Source organism: Humulus lupulus, chromosome 4 (assembly GCF_963169125.1).
Source record: "Humulus lupulus chromosome 4, drHumLupu1.1, whole genome shotgun sequence".
Taxonomy (NCBI): Eukaryota; Viridiplantae; Streptophyta; class Magnoliopsida; order Rosales; family Cannabaceae; genus Humulus; species Humulus lupulus.
The window spans coordinates 125,359,646-125,384,891 of NC_084796.1; positions in this window are offsets into that span (position 1 = coordinate 125,359,646).

The following is a 25,246-nucleotide window of genomic DNA, read 5'->3' on the forward strand; positions in this document are numbered from 1 at the left end:
CTGGTTGACTTTTTCCTTGCCTTTACCTGCAACACAGATCACCCGTGAGCCGAAGCTCAGCAAGAAAACTCACACAGCACATAACATACGCATATCACACAACCATTATAACAGATAACTCACAGATAAACAAATATCCCATCAGATTATACACATATACGGCCATGCCATCCCAGAAGTATTACCAAAGCCTGGGATTTCGGTCCTCACCGTAAGGATATCCCATGTATCCACTGGGGTCTCACCCTAACTATAAGCACTCCATGTGCTAAGTGTTATACCCGGCCCCACTGCCGTTCTCGGCCTTTGCCATTCTCGGCCCTTCTCCGTTCCCGGCTCCTTTGTCGTTCATTATGCTATAATCACATTTAGCATTCTCAAACATCATTCAAACATATAATAATTCAATCAAGGCTACACCCTAACAATAATACAATCTAGGGTCGTGCCCTGCAACAACACTATGGGCCCATGCCCTGCTCTACGGGTGTTACAGTTTTCTTACCTGTATCCCGAGCTTCACAGTGCACCAAGGTCACGAGCACGGTCCTCTATCTTGAGCCTCTCCGAACACCTAGTCACAACACATATGAAGCACTCTTTAATATTAACCAATCCAAAACCACCTCTCGGGACTAATCTCATACTCTCGGGATCCCCAAATTCCTAAAACAATGTATCGGAAACATCCCCCGAGCCCCCGGAACAAATGCCCAAAAATGCAAAATTCCCTGTCCTGAAAATAGCCTAGCGCCGCGACGCTACCCTTGACAGCCGCGACGCCCAGCAAGTCAGAGAGTCCCCCAGCTCCTGATTCAACCTCGCGCTGCGGCGCCAAAGAACAGGACCGCGGCGCCCCTTCGCAAACCCATAAATCTGGGTTTTCCCTTGCATTTTCCCCGAGCCAAAACACTCCCAATTCAATCCCAATGTATTCCCAAACCCCAAAATCAGTTTAAAACCCCAAATAAACCATTTAACAACCTATAAACATCAACAACAAGCTTAATTACACAATTACACCCAAAATACACACTTGAGTAATAGATTTCAGAAACTCAAACAATAGCTTTCAAAACTCAAACTAGAACTTGAGAAAGATGTAAACCAGACTTCTAGATTCTTAAACCATATCAGATATGAAAATTCAAACATGTTTAAAACCCTTACCTCAATCAAGAATTCAACTTTGAGCTGCTCTTCCCAATCAAGTTCCAAGCTCAAATCACAACCTGCTGCTGAACCTAACCTCAATTTATCCCAAGAGTTTACCAAACAAAGCACATAACTTAGTTCTCAATTCCATGATACTCTTAGCTAAATTCTACAACACATACAAAGAATTTCCTTACCTCAATTCACTGAATAATCCTCCAAGTTCCCTTAGCTTTAATTCTCTTCTTGATCCCAAGAGATTTTCCCTTAGTGTTTCCTTTCCTCCTCTAGGTTCTCCTTCAACTTCAGCAAGAACAGAAATATACCTAAGTGTAAAATGTGAATGATCCTTTTCCCTCAGCTGAAGGTTCCTATATCCTGCCAAAAGACCATTCTACCCCTCCAAGTAGATCATTTCCAAACTAAACCTCAAGGGCACTCTTGCCATTTCACCAATCCTACAAATCTACCACTTTCTCATCTAAACTTGTTACCCTTACTAATTACCAATGGTTACTCAAGTTACTCAGTCACCAATAACCATTAACCACTTATTCTCAACCTAATTTAGAAAATTCCCAAAATACCCCTAGGCTCCCCCTGAGCCGGGTATTTAATCCCGTTGTGACTTTTAAACTAATTAGCTCCCTAGGACCGTCTCACCACGTTCATCACATTAATATCACCACACACATGTGGTACTAATCATATAATACAATTATCACATTTATGCCCTCAGCGGGCTAAAATTACCAATTTACCCCTATCATACAGACGGGGCCCACATGCATATTTATTCCACCTAAACATGCATTCTAATCACATATTCATTTAAATTCATACATTATCATGTTAATTCACTTATTGCCCTCCAGGCACGCTAATCCAGGTCCTAAACCTTATTAGCAAATTGGGGTGTTACACATATAAACATCTATACACAATTACCAAACCTTGAGTCGAGCCTTTCTTTAGCGACGAATGTACATGTCCAGCCAGTCTCTAGGAACCCTTAAACATAGGATGCTCTGATACCAAGTTGTAATGCCCTGGATAGCCAAGACTGTTACACTGTGTCTTTATAAAGGTGCAAGACTTCCTAATCAAGTCATTTAGTTAGAAACGTGTTACTGAAACTATAATTGAACTTGGGTTAAAAGATTTTGGTTACAAAAGTTACATTTCATATAATCTAACATTTTGTACATGGGATCCCAAAAGAAATAGAGTTTAAAAGATAGTTTACAAAAATTCTAGGTTATAAACATGTACTGGCCACTCTAAGGGCAAAACAGACATTTAGGCTTCTCCCAACCTGTATCACTCCTCAGCCATGGCGGCCGATCAGCTGACTATGTACATTCAGCCCCCAAAGCTCTCCAACTCAGGACTGGTCCACCTTGCTCTTGCCTTTACCTGCACCACAAAGCACCCGTGAGTCGAGGCCTAGCAAGACACCAGATTACAGAGCATAATCATTAATAATTCAACTAGATTACTCATAAAGCATAGTCATATATTCAGCAATCCATAATATTCACATAATCAGGCATTCAACATACCAAGTTCAACAAATTAACATTAATAATCAATTCATATATTAACCAGGGTTGACGACCTTGGGTCACATCCCCTATTTATCCCACTGACTTAAGCCCGCTTAAACCGAGCTCAGTGAACATTAAGCTGTCCTCAGCTACCAGTGGCCAAGCCGCGCCCTGTGCGCACATATTGATTCCGGAACTCTTAGGCCATTTATCACATGTCCCATGGCATAATACCATCTCATGACATCACATATAGGGTGCTCTTAGTCCCAACAATAACACATAATCGGGTGCATTTTCTTACCTTTAGATTCCGATAGCTTGATTAGTGAAATCGTCCCTCAAGCACGATCCCATATGAGCCCTAGCGTACACCTAGTCACAACCATGAATCAGAACCATCACTAAACTGAAATTCCATAACCTAACCTCGGGACCAATCTCGAGCCCTCGGGAAGGCCTAATTCCACCAAATGGGGTGGTGGAATCAAACCCCGAGCCCCCGGGAAAAAGCCCTAAGAAAAATACCTAAAACCTTATTCTGGAGGCAGGGTAGCGCTACAGACAGAAGCAAAAATGCCCAAATCTGCCAAGCCTAGCGCTGTAGCCCCCAAAGGCTAGCACTACAGCGCTAGTTATAGCACTACCATACCCTAAATTTTCTCATTCGATTTTCCTCGAGCACAAACTCTCCAAAACCCCTTCAAACCTCAACCACACACCAAATTGAACCTACATAACCCAACAACCCAAAACTTAGCCACATGCACCATCAAACAAAGAAAACAAGATTTGAATCCAAGAATCAACAACTCAACTAGAAAACTTGAACAGCCTAGAAACTCAAGTGTTCAAGCTTAGAATTTCTTACCTTAAGTGGGGAATTCGAACCTAAGTTTCCCTTCCAGCCTTATGCTCCTCAATTCCTCAAGCTTAATACCTTGAATTCCCATCCAAAGTTCAAGATCCTCATCAACTTCATCAATGTTAGAAAATTCAGACCAAACTCACCAAAACTCAGCAATCTCAACATAACTTTAAACCTTTCCTTAATTGAGTATTTAACTCATGCTAAATCTCTTAGCTTTACCAAGGATCCTAGCCCCAAGCTCCAGCCCAAGATTTCCTGAGTTAAAGCTTCTAAATTCCTCAAGAGATGGTGAAGAAAAGGGAACCGAGTGAGAGAAAATAAGGTAAGCTTAGGTGTTCTGTTTTTCTTTCTTTCTTTCTTCCTTCCGCCTCTTTCCTTTAGCTTCTCACACTTTCTAACAATTCGACTAAGTCCATAAAAGCAACATATCATTTATCCCTTTATTTAAACCAAATGACCACTTTTCCCTCCCTTTAATACTTAAGCTTGTAAATATTCTAGGGGTATTTTGGTCATTTGCTTTCAATTCCCGCTAATTCCTCGAGTGGCCCTAAAAATTACCGTTTACTTCCCGACACCTAACTAATCACCAATTATTTTCCTCAATATCAAATAGCCTCCAATATATTTCCCAAATTCCTAGAAATACCCCCATGCTCACCCCGAGCCGTGTATAAATCTCCACCGTGACCTTTCTGCAAAATCGCTCACTAGGATTGCCTCGAGTCACAAGCTGCAAATATATCCACATAATAATGTGGTCTCAACAATTTATCACAAATATTTACATTTATGCCCTCAACGGGCCAAAATTATGAATATACCCTTTATAACCTAATCAGGGTCTACATGCATACTAATACTTGTACATCTTGAAATTTAGCACGAGCCTTTTTGACAGCTCGGGTACAGTGGGCTAGCCAAGGACTGGAATGGATGAGCCACAAGTTCATATTTCCTCTGTAAGGGAAGCACGATTCCCTAGGTAATTAGCACGAGCTGATGAATACAATGCAATCGACACGATCTAAAAACACTTATGAAACAAAGCATCCGAGACATGAGCTGATAGTACGCTCAGCTCGGGTACGCTAAAGATCTGCCATGTCCATTGATCTTTATAAACCTCAATATGTTATATAAACATGCGTGATCAGACACCCCATGTCCGTTCATCCCTGAATTGCCGGACACGAAATATAATCATGCATGACGAGACATCACATGTCCGATTATGCCAGATGACCCATGATCAGTTTTACCTAATGATTAGACCATACCTTAATATAAATTGTTATATTAATCATTAGTGTGAGACAGGTCACATGAGGGATTTGTATTCACGTGTTGACCCCAACGTCTACCCAGGGATTGTTTTTTCTATAAATACCTAGACCTTGGATAGGGGAGGGGGTTGATTGTTTTTCTGTAAGGCAAATACTCTCTCAAAATATAGAGAGATGTATAGTAATAATACAGACTCGTGGACTAGGGGAATTTTAACCTCTGAACCATGTAAAAAGGAACGAGTATTCTTGATATTTCGTTTCTAGTATTTTTACGTATGATTTTCTTATTACCGATTATCATAAAGCACTAATCCATCCCAACTATATTTTCATAATTCACTGTTTGTGAAAAACTGCGTCAACAGTTTGGTGCTTTCATTGAAAGCTACAAATTAGTGCTATTGTGAAAGATTCAGATCAAAGTTCACCATGGTGGTTACTCGTTCAAGATTTGGGAATGAGACGGATCTGCCTGGTGGGCAGGAGGCTCACCGTAGTGCTGTTTCTGATGAACAAAACCTTGAAGTCCTGCAGCGTTCGGGAAAGCAATCAATGGGCCATGGTGACACCGGGAGTTCAACATCATTGCCACCGAATTCGAAACCGAATTACTTGACTGCGGTAGAATTGGAGAACATGTAGTTAAGGAGCCATTTTGCCAAAGCAAACAAACAAATCGAGCAGGTTTTGGCTCGGTTACCCCCTCTTACAACCGACCTTAGCGTCAGAAAGAGACAAGGTGGGTCTCATAAGTCCTGCCAGGATAGTCGACCCAGGCCAAGTTAGTCGGTTAGGACCTCGATCCCGAGTTCTACGCCGATGGCGTAAAATCACCAAGAAATCCCGTTTGATGGCTTTCCCAGGGATCATCGGAAAATAAGCCGGTCGCTTAGAACCTTGACCCCGAGTTCAGTAACGCCATCAAATGCACCTGGAAATGCCCACAACAACCCACAAAGAAGGTCTAGGGCAAGCTCGCAAAGACGACATATTCCAGCCGACCATCCTATGCCACGATCAGATTGCCAGACAAAGAGAGTTGGAAATGCCAGAGCAGAGCGACTGCGGGCTAATTTGGTCTGACCTGACGGGACAAGAATTGCCTCGCCAATTAGACATCCCCCTCGCCCATAAGGCATCCAACACCACCTCGTTCCGCTCGAAACGTTCCTACCTATGGGGGTAGCATGAGGAATCCTCCTCCCGCTGCCCCTACCTATGCCCCACAAGCACGCAGAAATGTCCCAGGTATTCATCCTCAACTGCAAGATCTAAGTTTCTCTAATGAAAGTTATTGGATGGAGGGCTGTCGAAGTGGTAGGACCGGTGCTGATTTGAGAAATTAGCTGAGTTCGGCTCAGAGCCCTCAAGTTGATCCACAGATTGATCTACGAGATCGCCTGAATTCACAAAGGAGAAATCCAGCTCGCGATGGAGTTAGTGGCAATTACCACGAGGGAAGTCCTTCCGAAGTACGTGATAACGGGAACGTCCCACCAAACCAAGCTCGAGCTTAGAGGGACAATAACCCGCCAAACACGTACGACCGAATGGGAGCTGTTGAACAACCCCAGGGAACCAAGGACCAAACCCTCGAGAGGTTAGCCCAGTTGGACGAGCTGATGAAAGGACTCCTATTAGAGAAGTAAAAAGATGAATATGACTCAGGGGATGAGCTCGAGCTTTTCGCCCCTAACATCGCTGCAACAACATACCCACCGAGTTTCAAGATCCCTCATTTGTCAAAATTCGATGGAGATGGAGATGGAGATCCGTCTGACCACTTGGGAATGTTCAACACCTTGATGATGGCCCACAATATTGGACCCGAGCTGAAGTGCCTGGTATTCCCCTCGACTCTGGTCGGGCCGGCTAGGCCATGGTTCAAGCAATATAAAAAGAATTCTATCAGCTCGTGGAAGAGTTTCTCCGCTGACTTCAAGAGGGCATTCCGAGCTTCTCAGGTTGCTCTCATCAAGACGGACTCCCTTGCGAATGTAAAGTAGCAGCCTGGAGAACCCCTGAAAGCATACCTAAGTAGATTCACTAATATTGCTGCGCGAGCTAGAGTCGCAGACGAAAGTTCTAGGCTCATGGCGATGAGAATAAGAATTTTTGTTAGGGGCGACCTATGGAATGAAATTCAAAGAAAGGGGGTCAACATCGTGGATGAGATTCTGAACAGGGCTCAAAGGTGGATCAACTTGGAAGAGGCACGAGCTTCAGTCGTAGGAACTAGCCAAGTCCCTGCCCAGCCCGTTGGAGCGGTAACAGATGTTGCAGCAATGACTTAGACCGTTACCCAGAATAACCAAGGGGGAGGTGGAAAGAATAAGGGAAATGGTGAGGGCGGCCAGAGCGGTAAGAAGAAAAACAAGCCCGTGGAGAAGTTTAAGTCAATCTATACGACTTATGCCGACCTCAAGGATACTAGAGAATGCATTTTCTTGGAGAATTCTGCCCGCCTCCCATGGAAAAAGCTAGAGCCTTTAAAAAATCAAAGGGCAAAGAGAGATCCTTCAAAAAAATTTCAATTCCACAATGACACTGGTCATAACACCGATGATTGCAAACACTTGAAGGATGAGATCGAAACACTCATCAGGGTTGGACCTTTGGCTCAGCATGCCTAGAATCGAATAACTCCCAGTCAGCTCGCAGGACAAAACATTCCATCAGCTCCGGAGGCCAAGGAAAATCAGACCGAAGCTCAGGTGAATTAGGATACCCCTCATTCGATAATAGGGGGAGAGATAACAACCATCTCCGAAGACCCTCATCTGGCAGGCACGAGTAGAGGTGCCCAGAATTGGTATATCAATGAGCTGAGGTCTCACAACAAAGTTGAGTTTGTCCTGAAGCAGCATTTGTCTACGCAACAACGATTGGAGAAACAACCAATCAGTTTTACTGAAGAAGACGCTAGTCCTGTCCAATTCCCGCATAATGATCCTTTAGTCATAACCATCTAGCTCGCTAATCGGAGAGTTAGGAGGACACTAGTGGATAATGGAAGTTCTATGAACCTACTATTCAGGTCCACACTGGAATAAAATGGGATTGTCTATGACCGAACTGAAGGCAACCTCCATGATGCTGTATGGGTGTTCCGATGAGGGATCGACTGCTATCAGAACAATCGAATTAGTGATAACCGTGGGTGAAGGACCGCGAACTGTTTCCAAGCTTCTCGAGTTTGTGGTCATCAATTGTCCAACCGTGTACAATGCAATCTTGTGTCGACCTACGTTAATGGCGTTTGAAGCCATAACATTTGTCTGCCACCTTGTGATCAAATTCCTCTCATCTGTGGGAATATATATACTGTCTGAGGTGATCAGCTTGCTGCCAGGGAATGCTACAACATTTCCATGAAGGGAAAATCACAACCTGGGTAGCAAACGATGGCCATACAGGACAAAGGCGGGGAATCCCAGGAAGTAAGGACTGCTCCTGGAATGGAAGAACCTTTACAAGCCAGTGGTGTGGATACTACCCTGAATGATGATATCAATCCGCGAGTAGGCGAAGGTAGGTCTGAGATCCGAGCTATTGAAGAGTTCGAAGAAGTAAACATCAATCTCAGAGATGCTTCAAGAATAGTTAAACTCGGGAAAAATCTGGACGATGAGAGGAAGGCGGAGCTGACAAAATTTTTACAAGAAAATCTTGATATATTCACCTGGTCTCATGAAGACATGGTAGGGATAAGTCTGAGTGTGATCATGCATACCCTAAATTTTGATAAGAGCGTGCCTGCGAAGTCCCAGAAACAGAGACATCTGGGTACAACTCGAGCTGAGGCCATGGAAGAAGAAGTAGCTCGGCTATTAAAATGGGGGTTTACTCGTGAGGCTAAATATTTGATCTGGGTCACGAATCCTGTCTTGGTCCCAAAGCCAAATGGAAAGTGGCAGACCTGCATCGACTTCTCTGACTTAAACAAAGCTTGTCCCAAGGACTGCTTCCCATTGCCAAGGATTGATTAGTTGGTGGATGCCACTGCGGGGCACGAGCTCATGTCCTTCATGGATACATATTCTGTATATAACCAGATCACGATGAACCCCGCAGACCAGGAGCATACTAGCTTTATGACTCCAAGGAATGTTTACTGTTATAAAGTTTTGCCATTCGGGCTGAAAAACACAGGGGCTACCTACAAGCGATTAGTCAACAGAATGTTCGCTGATTAGATTAGGAAAAACATGGAAATGTATGTTGATGATATGCTGGTTAAATCTAAGACTGCCGATAACCATGTTCCCGATCTTAAGGAATGTTTTGAGATCTTAAGGAGATATAACATGAGGTTGAATCCCCAAAAGTGTACTTTCGGAGTGGCATCAGGAAAGTTTTTTGGATTCATAGTCAACACGAGGGGGATAGAGGCGAACCCAGATAAAATCAGGTCGCTTTTAGAAATGCCTTCGCCCAGGTCGCGTAAAGATGTCCAGAGTCTGACTGGAAGAGTAGCAGTCCTTAATCAGTTCATTTCTAAATCCACTAACAAATGCCTGCCATTCTATAACCTACTCCGAGGAAATAAGAAGTTTGAATGGACAGTGGAGTGGGAACAGGAATTTCTCGATCTAAAAACACATTTGGCCGAGCTACCAGTGTTGTTTAAACCAGCGGCAGGGGAGCCTCTTTTCCTTTATTTGTCAGTTATGGAAAATGTGGCCAGTGCCGTACTGGTCCGGGAAGAGGGCCGGGTTCAAAACTGGTATATTATATAAGCAAAAGACTTCTCGGAGCTCAATCACGGTATCCCTTAATGGAAAAGGCGGCCTTCTACCTTATTCTAGCCTCTAGGAAGCTTAGGCCATACTTCCAATCCCATTCAATCCACGTCATGACCAATCAACCTTTATGGCAGGTATTCCAGAAACCTGAAGCATCGGGACGTCTCTTAAAATGGGCAATCGAACTCAGCCAGTTTGAAATACTATACGTACCATGAACTACAATCAAGAGTCAATCCCTAGCTAATTTCATGGTTGAATGCACTCGGTTTCAGGAGGAGATTTTGCGAGAACCAGTTTAGGCATTGTGGAGGATATTCATGGATGGTTCATCTAAAAAGAATGGGTCCAGAGCTGGGATCATATTGATCTCTCCAAAAGAGCATCGATTCCACTCCGCGCTACGGTTCAGGTTTGAGGCATCCAACAACGAAGCCGAGTACGAAGCTTTATTGGCCGGGCTTAGAGTGGCAAAGGAGTTGAAGGCCAGGACTGTCCAGTGCTATAGCAATTTCCAGCTCGTGGTAAACCAAGTGACAGGGGAATACCAAGCACGGGGAGCCAAGATGTCGGCTTATCTAGTCAAAGTGAAGAAAGAGCTATCAGAATTTTAATATGACCTAGTCGAGCAGATCCCTTGCGATCAGAATGCCAACGCTGACGCTTTGCCGAGACTCGCTACCTCCAAGGAAGCCGAGACTCTAAGCATAGTACCAGGGGAATTCTTGGAGAGCCCAAGTGTGGCTAGAGGCACGAAGGAGGTCGAGATGATCAACATTAGGCCGACCTGGATGACCCCCATAATAGAGTATCTTACAACAGGGAAGTTTCCTGATGAATGAAAATATGCGAGAAGGATACTCTATCAAGCTCCAAGATATGTGATCGTGGATGGAGCATTGTACCGGCGTGGCCATTTCTTGCCTCTTCTACGATGTGTTATACCAGAGGAGGCCAGGACTATTTTACAGGAGGTACATGAAGGTTTCTGTGGGGATCATGCCAGGGGCAAAAATTAGCTATAAAAATATTAAGGCAGGGATATTATTGGCCCACTTTATCAAAGGATTCCATCTCCTATGTCCGAAAGTGTGACAAATGCCAACGGTTCGCCACAGTTGCCCGAGCTCCGCCAGTCAAGCTGAAATGATCTCATTGCCATGGCCATTCGCGGTATGGGGGATCGATTTAATAGGAGCCCTGCCCATGGGAAAAGGAGAAGTTCGCTATGCGGTGGTGGCCATTGATTATTTCACAAAGTGGGCAGAAGCTGAGCCCTTGGCAACAATCACCTCAAAAAGAGTCCTTGACTTTGTAGTCAAGAATATTGTTTGCCGATTTGGGCTACCCAAGAAGATTGTATTAGATAATGGAACTCAGTTCGATAACGATCTCTTCACCGAGTTCTGTGAGAGGCACGACATAATTAAAAGTTTCTCTTTGGTTGCCTACCCGCAAGCCAATGGGCAAGTCGAGGCTGTGAATAAGACCCTCAAAGCAAGCCTTAAGAAAAGGCTAGATGAGGCCAAGGGAGTCTGGCCTGAGCAGCTCCCGCAGGTACTATGGGCATACCAGACCTCCCACCGAACTTCTACAGGGCACACCCCTTTCTCCCTGACTTTCGGAAGTGAGGCTGTCCTTCCCATCGAAACAAAAATAGCCACACATAGACTCCAGACCTTCAACCAGGAGCAAAATGATGAGTTGCTCAGCATGTCTCTCAACCTAATTGAGGAAAAACGACAGGATTCGCAGCTAAAGCTCGCACATTACCAACGAAAAATCAGTCGTTATTTTAATTCGATGGTCAGGAGGCGTGTCTTTGGTTTGGGCGACCTTATGCTCTTAAGGGTCTTTTTGGCAAGCAAGGACCCCAAAGACGGTGCATTAGGTCTGAGCTGGGAAGGTCTTTATCAAATAGTGGAGGTCGTACATGAGGGAACCTTCAAATTAGCTCGACTTAATGGAGAAACAGTCCCACGGACCTAGGATGCTATGCACCTAAATAAGTATTATCAATGATGATACCACCCAACTATGTAAGGCTTAGTTAGAAAAGCCGTTTTATCTAAGAAATAAAAGAATCATCCATGTGTACTTCTTGTCTTTCATATAGTTTCATCCATGTATTAGTTCGTGTGATAATGTTTATCCAAAGCAACCAAGAAAGTTTACTTTCTGATTACTTGGGGGGCATATAACTTGAGAAGGTCCAAAACTTGGAAGTTAGTAAAATTGATTAACCAGTGTTTTTTCTAAAAAAACATGAGGTGTCAATAAACCTAACGTGAACTAAGTTTTAATTCAAAATCCTGGATATGACCAGGTCAAAAACATGGGAGTTAGTAAAATTGATTAACCAGTGTTTTTTCGAAAAAACATGAGGTGTCAATAAACCTAACACGAACTAAGTTTTAATTAAAAATCTTGGATCTGACCAGGTCCAAAACTTGGGAGTTAGTAAAATTGATTAACCAGTGTTTTTTCTAAAAAAGCACGAGGTGTCAATAAACCTAACGCGAACTAAGTTTTAATTAAAAATCCTGGATATGACCAGGTCCAAAACTTGGGAGTTAGTAAAATTGATTAACCAGTGTATTTTCTAAAAAACACAAGGTGTCAATAAACCTAGCGTGAACTAAGTTGTAATTAAAAATACTGGATACAACCAGGTCTAAAACTTAGAAGCTAGCAAAATTGAAGATCCAATGGCTCCCTAAGAAGCTCGGGAGAACAATAAAACCTAACAAGAACTATGTTTGGAACAGTCCAAATCACGGATATAACCAGGTCCAAGGCCTGATACTTAACATGTAGGATATAAATCAACATTAATTTTGGTTATAACCAAAATTAAAATATCTATCCCGATCTAAAAATCATTCCCTAAGATTTTGAATGTACAAGTCATAAGCTTACGAAAAAAATCAAGGAATAGATAAAAAAGTTGATATTGCAATTATAAAGAAATTGTCTTGAGGAGAATAACCTCATACCGAGCAAAAGTGACAATGTTTACCAAAAGAAAAAATATATAAGGTAAACAAAGGAAAAAGAAAATTAAGCCCCTCCAGGGCGCTTTGAAGACGTCAGCTCCTCGATCTCCTGCTCGCCAGTGGTGGACGCTTCCCCAGTCTCGGACTGCTCTTGTTGAAATCGAGCCTTGAAATTCTCGAGATAGGGATCCCACACTTCAGAGGCCACGAAGGAGAAGTTGTCGTCTTGGTTGAAGGCCCAACAATGGTACAAAATGCTCTCCATGGAGGTTAGTGAGGCCGCCTTCTCCTCCTTAGCAGCAGTCTCGACCTCTAATTGCTTGGCCTTGGCCTTGGCCTCCGCGAGCTTGGTTTGCAGAGTAGCCAGGGCGGCCTTTGCAGTCGGCTCTCCCTCTTGAGATGCTTCAAGAGCAGCCTTGGTGTCCAGCTCACCTTGTTGAGCAGTTGTTAGGGCAGTCTGGGCGGCAGTCAAGGCCGTCTGAGCAGCCTGGAGCTCGGCCCGAAGCTCGTCATTCATGGCTCTGGCCTGAGCTATGCTTCGGTGCTGAGCCAAGATCGCTTGCAAAAAGTAAAAAATCAGGCTAGACACATGATGAGATAAAATCAAAAGAGTATATTCAACTAAAGAAAGTTGGCTTACAGTAAGGTTCATCCCCAGCGCGGACTCCATAACGTTCTTCGGGCTCCTCTTCTCGATCACCCTCAGGTCCTTTGGATTGACCTTGTAAAAATGCTCCACCGTATGGTTAGCCGTCTCATAGAGAGTCCTTCGAAAGGTGTCCGGGATCTTCTCCAGGTCCTGGGCATTGACCAGAATACGTACGGAGGCGGTATGGACTATAGGCGTTGGGGGATCAACTTGTGCCGCCTGATCTCGAACAGAGGAAGATTGAAACCTGGGAGGAGGTGGAGGCGGTCCTCTTTTCTCCTGAGCAGTAGCGGCTAGAGCTATCTTCCCCTTAGCCAGGAATTTGGAGGTCGTCCCTGCCACAGGTGGCACCTTCTCAGCTGTAAACCAGGGCTTCTTTACTAGTGGCCGCGAGCTGGACTTTCCCTCCTGGAAAATCATGCTGATGTCAAGAACCCCTTGTTGTGCCATCTCCTCGCCTGAAAAAGAGTGAGAAAGGACGTTAATATACAGGCAAAGTCATTAGTTTACATAAAATGTATATACGATATAGCAAAAAGTCCTACCATCCGACCTAGAGTAGGAGTCTATTGCCACGACCTCCGGCCTCAGAATCGCTACAGGAGAAGGAGAGCCTAAGTCCTTAATTTCTTAGATTTGGGGAGGTTCAGGCTTAGGTTCTATCTCGAGGCTAGACTCCTTTACATATTGCCTAAGTCTAGGGGCAAGGATACCCTGGCGCAGGGAGGCCCACGACCAAACATTGGTTCCATACTCTTCAAAAAAGACCGACCTAAAGGATAAGGTGTTATACACAACTACGATGCCCCTGGGATGGCCCATGCCGTGACGTAACACTAAGTGATCCACACACTAAAGCAGGGTTATGTTATGGTCGGGGTCATTAGGGTGATGGTGTACGAGCTAGTTTGGGTTAAACCTAACTAACCTAAGGTCAGCGACAAACCTATCAAGTTTGGCCGGAGGGGCCGGCTGCTGCCCCCAATGAAGCTCGCTCTACATCAAGGTCCTGAGCAGCCTCAGGAGCTCACCTTTTCCGAATGAGGGGCACCTCGTCTTCGTCTTCCTCTTCGCCTTCGCTGGCTTCAGCACCCCCTTTGGGGATAGGCTCTAGCTTGCGGACAACCGGGAGGTTAGCCTGAGTTCTTCTAAAGGCCAGAGTCTGGCCATCAGTAATTAGCTTACACGCCAACATCGTGTCATTAGACACGAGCTGGCGGTAATACTTCTCGCTAGGCGGGAGCCTCGAGAGAGTATTGTATTGACCCCCGAGGGTCACAATAGTAAAACCCGTCTCCTCGCCCTCGTTGATCCAGGCTGGCCTTAAGGCAGAAAAAGTAGAGAATGTCTGCGAGGATGGGGACCTCCCACTCATGCTTCAAGAGAAGGTACTTCAACCCCGCCAGCTGAAATGGCGCCAAATTCACGTAGTTGAGGAAGTCACCAAAGTATTGATCGAGGGGAAGGAAGGCCCCTGCCTTTAGGTGCTCATTACTTTAGGCCACAAAGTCGTCCTAGAGCGATGCGCAGCTCCATTCCCCTTTGAATGGAGGTCGAGCAATTAGGACGCCAGTCCCGACCTTGATGTTGTGGGACAACATAATCTTGTTGACCCTTCCTTGGGTCGTGATCTTGGAGGCTATCCTCTCTGCCTCGAAGAAGGCATCAGGTCCGACCACAGCCTCCTCCTCCACCACGGGGCTGAACTGAGGGATAGAGGATTCAGAGGTGACCTCTTTTCCCTTATTGGCTCGTTGAGATAATGAGCCGACTACGTTCTTCTTGGATGCACCTTTCTTGGGTGCCATTAGATCGCCTATCGAACAAGAACGATGGAACTCTTAGTAGGTGACCTAGAATTTTTATAAAGGCAAAAAATAACAAAGAAAGGATGAGGATTCTAATGCACGAGCTGAGGCAATCTCAGCCCACGGTGTGATGCCATGCGCCTAGGTTTCCCAACAGACCCCAGATGTTTAGGGATCCGTGTGTCAGAAAATGAGGCCACTACCCTCCTTGGGGAGTGGTTTAGAGCAAAACCACCCAAGAAGCGTAACCCCTAAGCAACCTAGTTTTGAACCCTAAAAACTTTTCATCTTCTATATCTTGAATGGGTATTTCCTAAAATCTGCCGTAAATTTCGCAGGTTTACCCAGAAATTACCTAGTTTTATGGATACCACAGTTCTAGAGGTATTTTTAAGACCTACTCGGTAAAAACTAAGCCAAAGCCTGTGTGCCAAAAACATTTGGGGAATAATCTAATATGGACTATGGAGAAGTGCGGATAGGCATTGTATATATAAAAAAACAGAAACCAGTAAAAGAAGAGTTTCTTAAAAACCAAAAGAATTACAGTATGTTCTTCAGTTAAGGGAAGTAGACTTTGCAGGGGAGAGTTCCTGGAAGACTCCTGAGCGATTGGGTTTCTAAGCTTTTTTTCAACAGATGGTTTTTGGATTCTTCTGAGAAAGAAGATGGGTTGGAATCGCAGAAGAGAGAAAATGTGGAAAGATTTCGAATGAAAGGTGGTGAATCCTGGAATTTTCCAGCCTTATTTATACGTAAAAGGCCTAAAGCGATGTGGACAATCCGATCAAACTAGTGAAAGATCTGAGGATAGTGTTTTGAAAGACGAAACGATGGCAAAAATTTTGCCAGGCCATTAATGCAATCCTCAAAACCTGAACAGACGCCAATCGCAGCGTTCCACATGTCCAGTACTCAAGTAATGGGAAAAACCTGGATAATCGCAGCAAAATTTTAAAAGTCCCCACTGTGTAAGTCAGAAAATGACGTCATAGAACATGAGTAGGGACTTGGGAGGCACATGTACATCCTGAATTTCAGCACGAGCCTTTTTGACAGTTTTGGTACAGTGGGCTAGCTAAGGACTGTAATGGATGAGCCACAAGTTCATATTTCCTCTGTAAGGGTAGTGCGATTCCCCAGGTAAATAGCACGAGCTGATGAATACAAAGCAATAGGCATGATCTAAAAACAAAGCATCCAAGACACGAGCTGATACTACACTCAACTCAGATACGCTAAAGATTTCCTATGTCCATGGATCTTTATAAACCTAGATACGTTATATAAACGTGCGTGATCAGACACCCCATGTCCGTTCATCCCTGAATTCCTGGACACGTAATATAATCGTGCATGATTAGACATCACATGTTCGATTATGCCAGATGACCCATGATCAATTTTACCTAATGATTAGACCATACCTTAATATAAATTGTTATATTCATCATTAGTGCGAGACAGGTCACATGAGAGATTTGTATTCACGTGATGACCCCAACGTCTACCCAGGGATTGTTTTTCTATAAATACCAAGACCTTGGATAGGGGAGGGGGTTGATTGTTTTTCTGTAATGCAAATACTCTGTCAAAATATAGAGAGATATATAGTTATAATACATACTCGTGGACTAGGGCGACTTTAACCTCCAAACCACGTAAAAAGGAACGAGTGTTCTTGATATTTCGTTTCTAGTATTTTTAAGTATGATTTTCTTATTACGGTTTATCATTAAGCACAAATCCATCCCAGCTATATTTTCATAATTCACTGTTGGCGAAAAACCGCGTGAACAATACTCATAATCATGCATCTCATATATCCAAATAGTCATATAAGCATGCTTATCACATAATCATACATTTAATCATTTAAATCACACAAAATCCAGTTATGCCCTCCCAGCACACTAATCAAGGCCCTTAAGCCTTCTTAGTAATTTTGGGTCGTTACACAAGGATCACTACTTAGCTTAGAACTCGAAATTTTGAGAGGTATGGTGGTTTTTATTTTAAGTTTTTCAAGCTTTTGGGTGTGTCATTTAATTTTGGGGAGTTTTAGATTTTAAGCTAAGATTGGGTGTACTGAGTTTTGAAATAAGTTTTTGTTGCTTTAAACTTTGGTACGCTGCTAGAATATGTGATTTAGCTTTAAGATTTTTAAACTTGGTTGATGGAAGCTTGAGTTCTGAGATTAAACATGTCAATTGTTGGTGTGTTGTAGTTTTGATGAGGTTTGGTGCATTTTTGAAGTTTGTTAATGATGGTAATAGGTTTTTTGGGATGTATAAGTCGTTTTGTGGTTTCAAACTTGTTGCAAAGTTTGTTTTGGGTCAATTTTTGGGCATGGTATGTAGGGGAATCACTGATTTGATAATTGGCGAAGAACATTTGAGTAATGGGATCGTTTTGTGTTTCTGGCGACCTAGCGCGACCGCGCTAGTGTCCCAGAAACCATGGTATTTGATGTCAATTTGGGGTTTTGTGGTCTTTGGTGCAACCGCGCTAGTACCCAAGAAATCCCAAATTTTCTGTGGGTGTGACCTTGCCAGGGGTAGGCGTGAACGCGCCAGGTGTCCTGAAAGCTGGTTTTTTCTGATTTTAGGACTAGAGCTTGAGAGGTTTGGGAACCCATTTGGGGGTTCAGAGTGAGCCTCAAGATTTTGATTCAATCCCTAATAAGATTATGTTTATCTTATGACTATATTTTCGAAAGGCTTGGGGTCGGGATCATACTTGAGGCCGTATTGTCCTTCGCAAAGAACTCAAGGTAAGAAAACTGCACCTTTATTGAAATTAGGGCTTGAGCCCTTGTGATTGAACCAGCTATAAATCTATTTTAAAATGTTTGTTTGAGTATGAATAACTTTTATCTACATAGTTCACTTATGTATGCAATGTATGTATGTTGGTACTTGGAAGTGCGATACACACTTGTACGACTCTTTGGCCACTTGAAAAGAGATTGGAGTGTGAGTTATGCTTGTCCGACTCTATATTGGTCTGAACGAGGCAAGTGCGGTGCGCACTTGGGTGGCCCTATGGCCACAAATGGATTAAATATATCTAGGCATTGTTTATAATTATTAAGCGAGATATTTATAATTGTAATCTGTTGATTGTCTGTATTCTTAATTGAGTTTTCTTGATGGGCCTTGGCTCACATGTGATATGTGGTACAGTTAAGGGCAAGGGGAAGCTGAACCAGCAATGAGTTGGAGAGTCTCGGGGGCGCCGTGTTCATAGGCAGCCTGCTAGACCACCACGGTCGAGACTTCTTTTGGATCTATAGTTTAGTGGTTTTGCCGCTTAGGACGACTATTGTGTACCTTGCTTATTTTCACTTATATCAGTTATAAACTTTTTTTTTGGATCCCGCGTACATACCAACTCTTTTAATGAAAAGTTGCATTCGATTGACCAAATCTTTTACATCAAAATTTTAACTAACCTTATTTACACATTTTAGTCCTAATGACTCGCTTAACGAGTCCAGCATAATTTCAAAAACACAGTGTAACTCTCCTGGTTTTGTAGGGTGTTACATCAAACCTACCAAAAGGTGATGCCATGTGTTGGCCCCTGCTGTTGGATCTACCAATCGAATCCATTTAATGAAGGATTTAGTCCATATCCAAAAACGTCTATTCCGTACCCGAAGTTCCCTTTCACGTTGTATTAGAGGCATCCTTTTTCGGTGTATTTACGATCCATGCCTAAATTTTTGTTACTGTTGAATCATGCTCGAATGCCTACTTCATAGGGGATCGACAGTCAGCAAATTTTAATTTCCTTTCCAAGTTCTTGTGTATAAAACTTAAAATTTGCCTCCCATTCTTTCACACTAACATTTGAAATTTCCCCAAACAAGAAGTCACGCAAACCCCTTCATCGTCCCACGATCGACATCCTCACCATAAATCTTTTCACCAAAGATTCTGGATGGCTAGAGGGAAGCAAGCTAATTATGGGTCAACGACACTAAATATCTTCTTGTTCGGACTCGACTTTGCACCCATGTTGGTTCTTCAAACGTAAGAATTTTCCTCTTTTTTTTCCTGTCCGGGTTACTCTAGATGATTTATAGCTTGCATGCTTAGGTATTTTGTGTTCTTCAGAGTTTTAGAGGTCATTTCAACCGCTTTATGGTCATTTTATGTCCATTTTCACCATAAGGCTGTGAAAAATGTATCATTAAGGTCTCTTTGCATTATTTTTGGATTTTAAGACATTCGACCGAAATCTGGAAAATTTCTAGATTTTGGTGAAACCTTTGAATCCCGGTGGTATTCTTTGGAGCTGTACCCAAGGATCCGGGGACACCCTAGTCCCTTAGATTTTTCTTCCTTCTCCATTTCTCGAGCAGTTGTCTTAGGTTTTCTCATATTTTGGCATTTTCTCTTCTGGACAAGATGCTAACTGCTTGGCTTTGTTTCAGATGTACGAGGAGCTCCAGCACTTGCACCAATAAGGCTTTTACTCTTTTGATCATGAGATACTAACCATGACCCGAGAAGACTGTAGGCCATAAGATGTTGCTCAAGCGGAGACCCTAGTACCATCATAAGTGCCAGTGGTACGAGAAGTGGATTCGATTGCCGAGAGGCCCGCGTCCCAGATACAACGTGGCCTAACTAAGGAGGAGGTTAACCAAGATCCCATTCCTAATTCCATTCAAAAGTATAAGGCTACAGGCTTTGAGGTGGAGCAATACCCCAGTAATCTTAAGCATCCTCTTGCCTTGGAGCTCATAATGAAGCATTATTGAATTAGCAAGGACTTCCTGGTGCGCCTTTTCCAAGAGTCGGAGAGAGCGCACCGCAGTGTCCACGGTTTCGCAGCCTGGAGCTAGGCACATCTGATGGTTAGAGCTACCTTTCCCTTGCACTGGTATTTTGTAAATTTCCCGAAGTACATGGGAATAGCTCCTTTCCAACTCTCCCCTAATGGGTACAGGGTCCTGGCGCGCATGTACGTCCTGTATCGAAGGAAGAAATGGAACACCTTCTCATGTAGAAATCTTGTATTTTTACAACTTCCGAAATATGCTAGGGATGAAGTAGAGTGATCTCGACATGTATTATGTGTTGAGGAAGTATAGTCAGCCCTCGTTGAACTATAAGGCACCACACCACAACGAGAATCATTCTCGGGGACTACAAATACCAAATTTTCTTCACCAATGACTTCTTGACTTGCTTCAACCCCACACTTTTACTCGAGTTCTCCAAGATTGGTGTGCATTATACTAGTCAAGATTTGTTCTTTTCGTGTTTCCATAGTGTTGTACCCCAAAATAAATACGAACTGAATCACTCAGTTTGAGGTACAACTGGAAGATAAGCGCATGGAGAAAACAAACATGTAGAACTTCTAGCTAACTCTAGCATGAGCAGTTCAAGCCAAAATTAGTAGTATGACAACCAAATAATCTCTAGGTTGACTCTTGAGCCAATAACCTAGTTTGAGATGTGTAATGATGAGATCTACTTCTAGGTATTCTAAACTTGGCCCATGTCAAGTTCAGTCAGCTCTTTGACATCCTGCTCGAGGGAAGTTTTCAGCTCGTGGAAGCCTAATCATGACGCATAGTGAAGGATCCCAAAACACTCAGAGATTCCTTATACGCTAATTAATGCCCAGATTGTATTACACATTTATTACCGAGATATCGGATGGAAATTCCATAGGCAATCATATACCTATGTAAATGGGATATTATTCTGATTGATTATTTACCATATTTATGCACGCAGTAACCCAAAGCTGTCCAGGAAAACCCACTATAAATATCACGAGAATGGATAGGAAAATATGCTACTTTTTGATATACTAAAACTTTGCTGAAATTGTAAGAAACTATTTCATCAAGAGCCTAAAAGCGATTAATAATATTGTGTCGTGGACTAGGTGAATTTTAGCCACTGAGCCATGTTAAAGTGTGAGTGTTTGAGGTATTATTCTTTTGATTAATTATGGCTTAGTAAGAGAACACTAATATCTTTCTTGTCAGATTTCTTAATCTATTGTTGGCGAAAACTGCGTCAACACATAGCTTGTACCATACTTAGTCATTTTCAAGCCCACAAGCCCTTTCCGTCGAACCCTGTTTTTGGAAGCGTACGAGGATTGCTTGCAGAGATGAAGGACCATCCTGACATTGAGGTGGAACTAAGCCACATGGTCATGGAGGAACACCTGAGAGAAGTAGGTCTTCTACAACCAGAGCAACACATTAAAAACATGGAGTTGATTGGCTTCAGGAGTTCCATAAGTCCAGAGAATTCCCAGCACATCCAGCACATCAATGGGCGAGCCCTTGAAACTTTCAACCAATGACTACTGGAGGAGCAGTTCAAGAATGTCCAAGTAGCTCGAGATCCTGAAGAAGCCCAGGTAGACTAGGAGCTTGAGGAGGACCTCCATGGGGGGGGGGGGGGGGATAGAGAGCTCATCCCTAGACCAAGGTAAAAATCCTATAGTAGTTTATTACGCTAGAAAAGGAGGGGAAGTCGCAAGCCATGAGCACGTGTGGACTTCTCCATCGCTTCTCTGGTGTGACCTGATCTCAAATCGCCACTGGACCACATATTAGGATTTTCGAGATTTAATAGATACCTATCTCCACCACCCACAAAGATATTTGCCTCCCCAGGGGTTTGTGACTCTGGACGATGTGACATCTTTCCATGCGAACTAGCTTTTCCAGTACGAATCTAACACTACCCAGGAAATGGGAAGGCTAGTTAGAGAGTTCGTGCACTCAGTCTTTCACCCGAAGGAGCTTGTGGTGGGGCTTCCGAGAAGCCCTCGTGGTTTTGAATAGTGCTTACTCTTTGTTTCCATGCACTTGCTAACTGTCATTTTTTCTTTGAGATCACATGGGGCGGATGGACATTGCTTGATCAACCCTTAGACTTGGAGGGGCTCCAGGTTCCTTTCCAGTGGGAGGATCGCAACCTCTTCGGGAGGGAACGATAGCGAACCTCCTCCCCCAGGGAGAAGTTCCTCGAGCATAGGAGACACCTGTCCTTGAGATTTATTTTCTCCATCTCCAGTTAGTGAGGAGGTTCTGGGAGTGGAGAGCTAGAGATTTGTGGCCTGCCCCTAACTCCTAGTTTATCCGGAGACTTTCGAAGGGGACATGTTAGAGCACTACCAAGCCATGGTCTAACATTTCGATGCCCGCATGGAGGAAGGGAACAGGGCTTTCTACGAGACTGTGAAGACTCTGTGACAACTAAAAACTCCAAGGGAAAGGTCCTTTGAGCCCCCAAATGGCAGTGCAAAGTTGGAGATCCTGTTCTCGGCTAAGTTGGGAGAGGTGGTTGCTCTGTTGTCGGTGGTGCTTCTTAAGGGTGTGAGCTCACCGCTCAGAGTTTTGCCCAGTTGGGTGACTGCAATGATGCGTCCCTTGTCGCCTCCTATTGATATGACACCGTTTGTGTAAGTCAGCTCACCATCAGTTGTCTACAATGTTTATTGTAGAGTGGTACCAGATAACTAGTTGTATGCCTTGTTTTGTAGTCAGCTCTAGCCTGCTAGCATCTCGGGGACATAATGATGAGAAGTCATACGAGCTTCACCGAGCCCAGGCCATGGTTTCCACACTCAATGAAAGGGTCAGAGTGCTTCTGGAGGAACTAATCTGCCTGCGGACCTCTCTCTAGGCAGAGAAGACCTGGACCAAGGAGCTCAAAGATTTAACCCGTAGAGCATCCGAGGAACTTCAGGCCACCACAGAGGAGGTTTAGAGAACGAAGGATGAGGCTGCTAAGTTTGTAGGTGAAGCTGCTTAATATGCGGAGGAGGTCACTAAGGCCTGAGAAGAGACCGCAATTTCCCTAGGCAAAGCTACAACCAGTGAGGACAAGTCCACACAAATGGTGAAAGAGGCGAAGTCCCTTCAATAGGAGGTGGAGATCCTCAAGAGGGAGGTCGACACCATTTTTGAGGATGTCTTCTATGTAGCTTGGTTCCATAAAAGAGATCAGCCTTGAATTCACCGGTGAAGCAGACAAGTATCGACTGCTCTTTGAGGAGCTTTTGTGGGCGACGAGGGCTGTGGATACTGCCAACGCTACAGCCATGGTAGCTGTGAATGTGCCACAGGTGGACACGGTCATGGAGGTTGTTGAGGAGGTTCCTCAAGGCCAAAATTAATCCTCATCATGTAAATGAGGCCTGCGTGTTGTCTTTTTTCTTTTTTGTTTTCCTGGGCATGAAAAATTTACTGCTCGATCCCCCTAGCACAACTATGTAATATTTTAGCAATTCTTGCACTATATATTTTCCTTCTTTGCATAATCACTTAAAACACATTAACTAGCTTGCACTATCTATTTTCCTTCTTTGCATAATCACTTAAAACACATTAACTAGCTTTTAGCAATTCTATAGATTGGTCTTAAAATTCATAAGGTCCTATTTTCAACTCTCAATGTAACTAACCGCCATGAGAGTTTTATTCAACCTTAATTTTTCCACCATACGTGGGGCACAATCGTGAGGTTGAGGTCTTAGCTGCCATAGTTAGTTTAACTAGGGATTTGTGCTCGAGTCTTGGTGACTCGAGTCTAATCGATCCACCTAGTTCTTTTACGCTTCTAAGCACTTAGTGTTGCTTCCCGGGCTCGTAGTCCTCAGAAGTAACTTTAGTACGCCGTCAAGTGTGAGTACCTAAAATGTCTTTACTCCCTCAAGTCTTAAACTACTCAAGGCTAAGGAGGTCAAATTAACTTAGGGTTCAATAATACATTCTTACTCCACGAGCACATTGTCCTCAAGAGGTTACATTGGAACTTTTTGTTGGGCACAGTCATAATTTTTCCCCCAAGTACAAGTTACTTTGGGCTTTTATCAGAGGAGATTGGGAACTCATCCTCGGGCTTTATGTCCTCAGGTCATGGACTGAGTTCTCCTTCCTAGGTTATTTGGTCTTAGAGCGCTCAAGTTTTTGGCAACTTGAGGCTTGAGCTCGAGTGTTTGTGACTCAGAGCTTACTTTGCTTATTGGGAACTGGGAACTTGCTATTAGTCCTCAAGCACAATGTCCTCAGGAGACGGCACGACTCCGCTAGGAATATAGCACTAATTTTACCCTAGTCCTGCAAGCTTCGACCTTAGGCTTACTACACATATGAATAGCTCAGTTTCCTAGGTTGTGCTCATTGTTTATCCAGGAGCACATCGTCCTCAGGAGGTTACATTGTGACTAGTTATGAAAGTAATGTTTCCCCTGTGTACAGATGACTCGAGGGCCTGTTTGCCTATCGAAAGTTGGGAACATGTTACTGGTTCTCGGGCGCATAGTCCTCGAGATATAATTAAAGTTCTCTGCCAGTAGTTTACTTAGTTTGTAGCCTGTTCTCACCAGCTTTGACACTAGGCTTGCCCCGCTCATGATAAGCTTAGCTTCCTAGGTCATGCTCCGCGAACGTTTATCGTGTGAAGACACACAACTACGCCCCTAAGTGATCAGAAACTAGTCTACGTTCACTTATTCAGGATAGTGAGCGGGTACAACCTGGGAAGTGAAATTAGTAAACTTAAAATTAATATACAAGCAATTTTTCAGAATTTAATCTATCATGTTTTGCATACATGATTTCAATTAATTGTGCCCGAAGGGTACGAAATCACTAAAAAAATTACAAAATACATTGCTTATATTACTGATAATACCGATGGACATGCTCAGTATTCTAGGCATGGGGCACTAGCTCCCCGTTTAGTCGAGCCAACTTGTATATCCCTTGACACACGATGCTCTCGACTTGGTATGGGCCCTCCAAGTTAGGGCCCAATACTCCATCACCAGGATCTCAGATGGCTAAGAAAACACTTCGCAACACCAAGTATTAGACCCCAAACTTCCTATCCTTCACTTTAGAGTTGAAATATCTGGCGACCTTCTATTGATAGGACGCTACACGCAGTTGTGAAGCTTCTCGGAGCTCCTCCACAAGGTCCAGAGATACATGGAGTAAAGCATGATTTGTGGTTGGATCGCATGTGTCTCGTTAGTGAATGAAGATTGCTGCCTCAACAGGGAGCATGGTTTCACACCCGTAGGCCATGGAGAATGGTGACTTGAAATCACTATTAGGGCCTAGGGCCTTGATTAGTGTTTCGGGAGAGCATAATTGGCATATATGAATGTTTAAATGGTTAAATGTGTGACT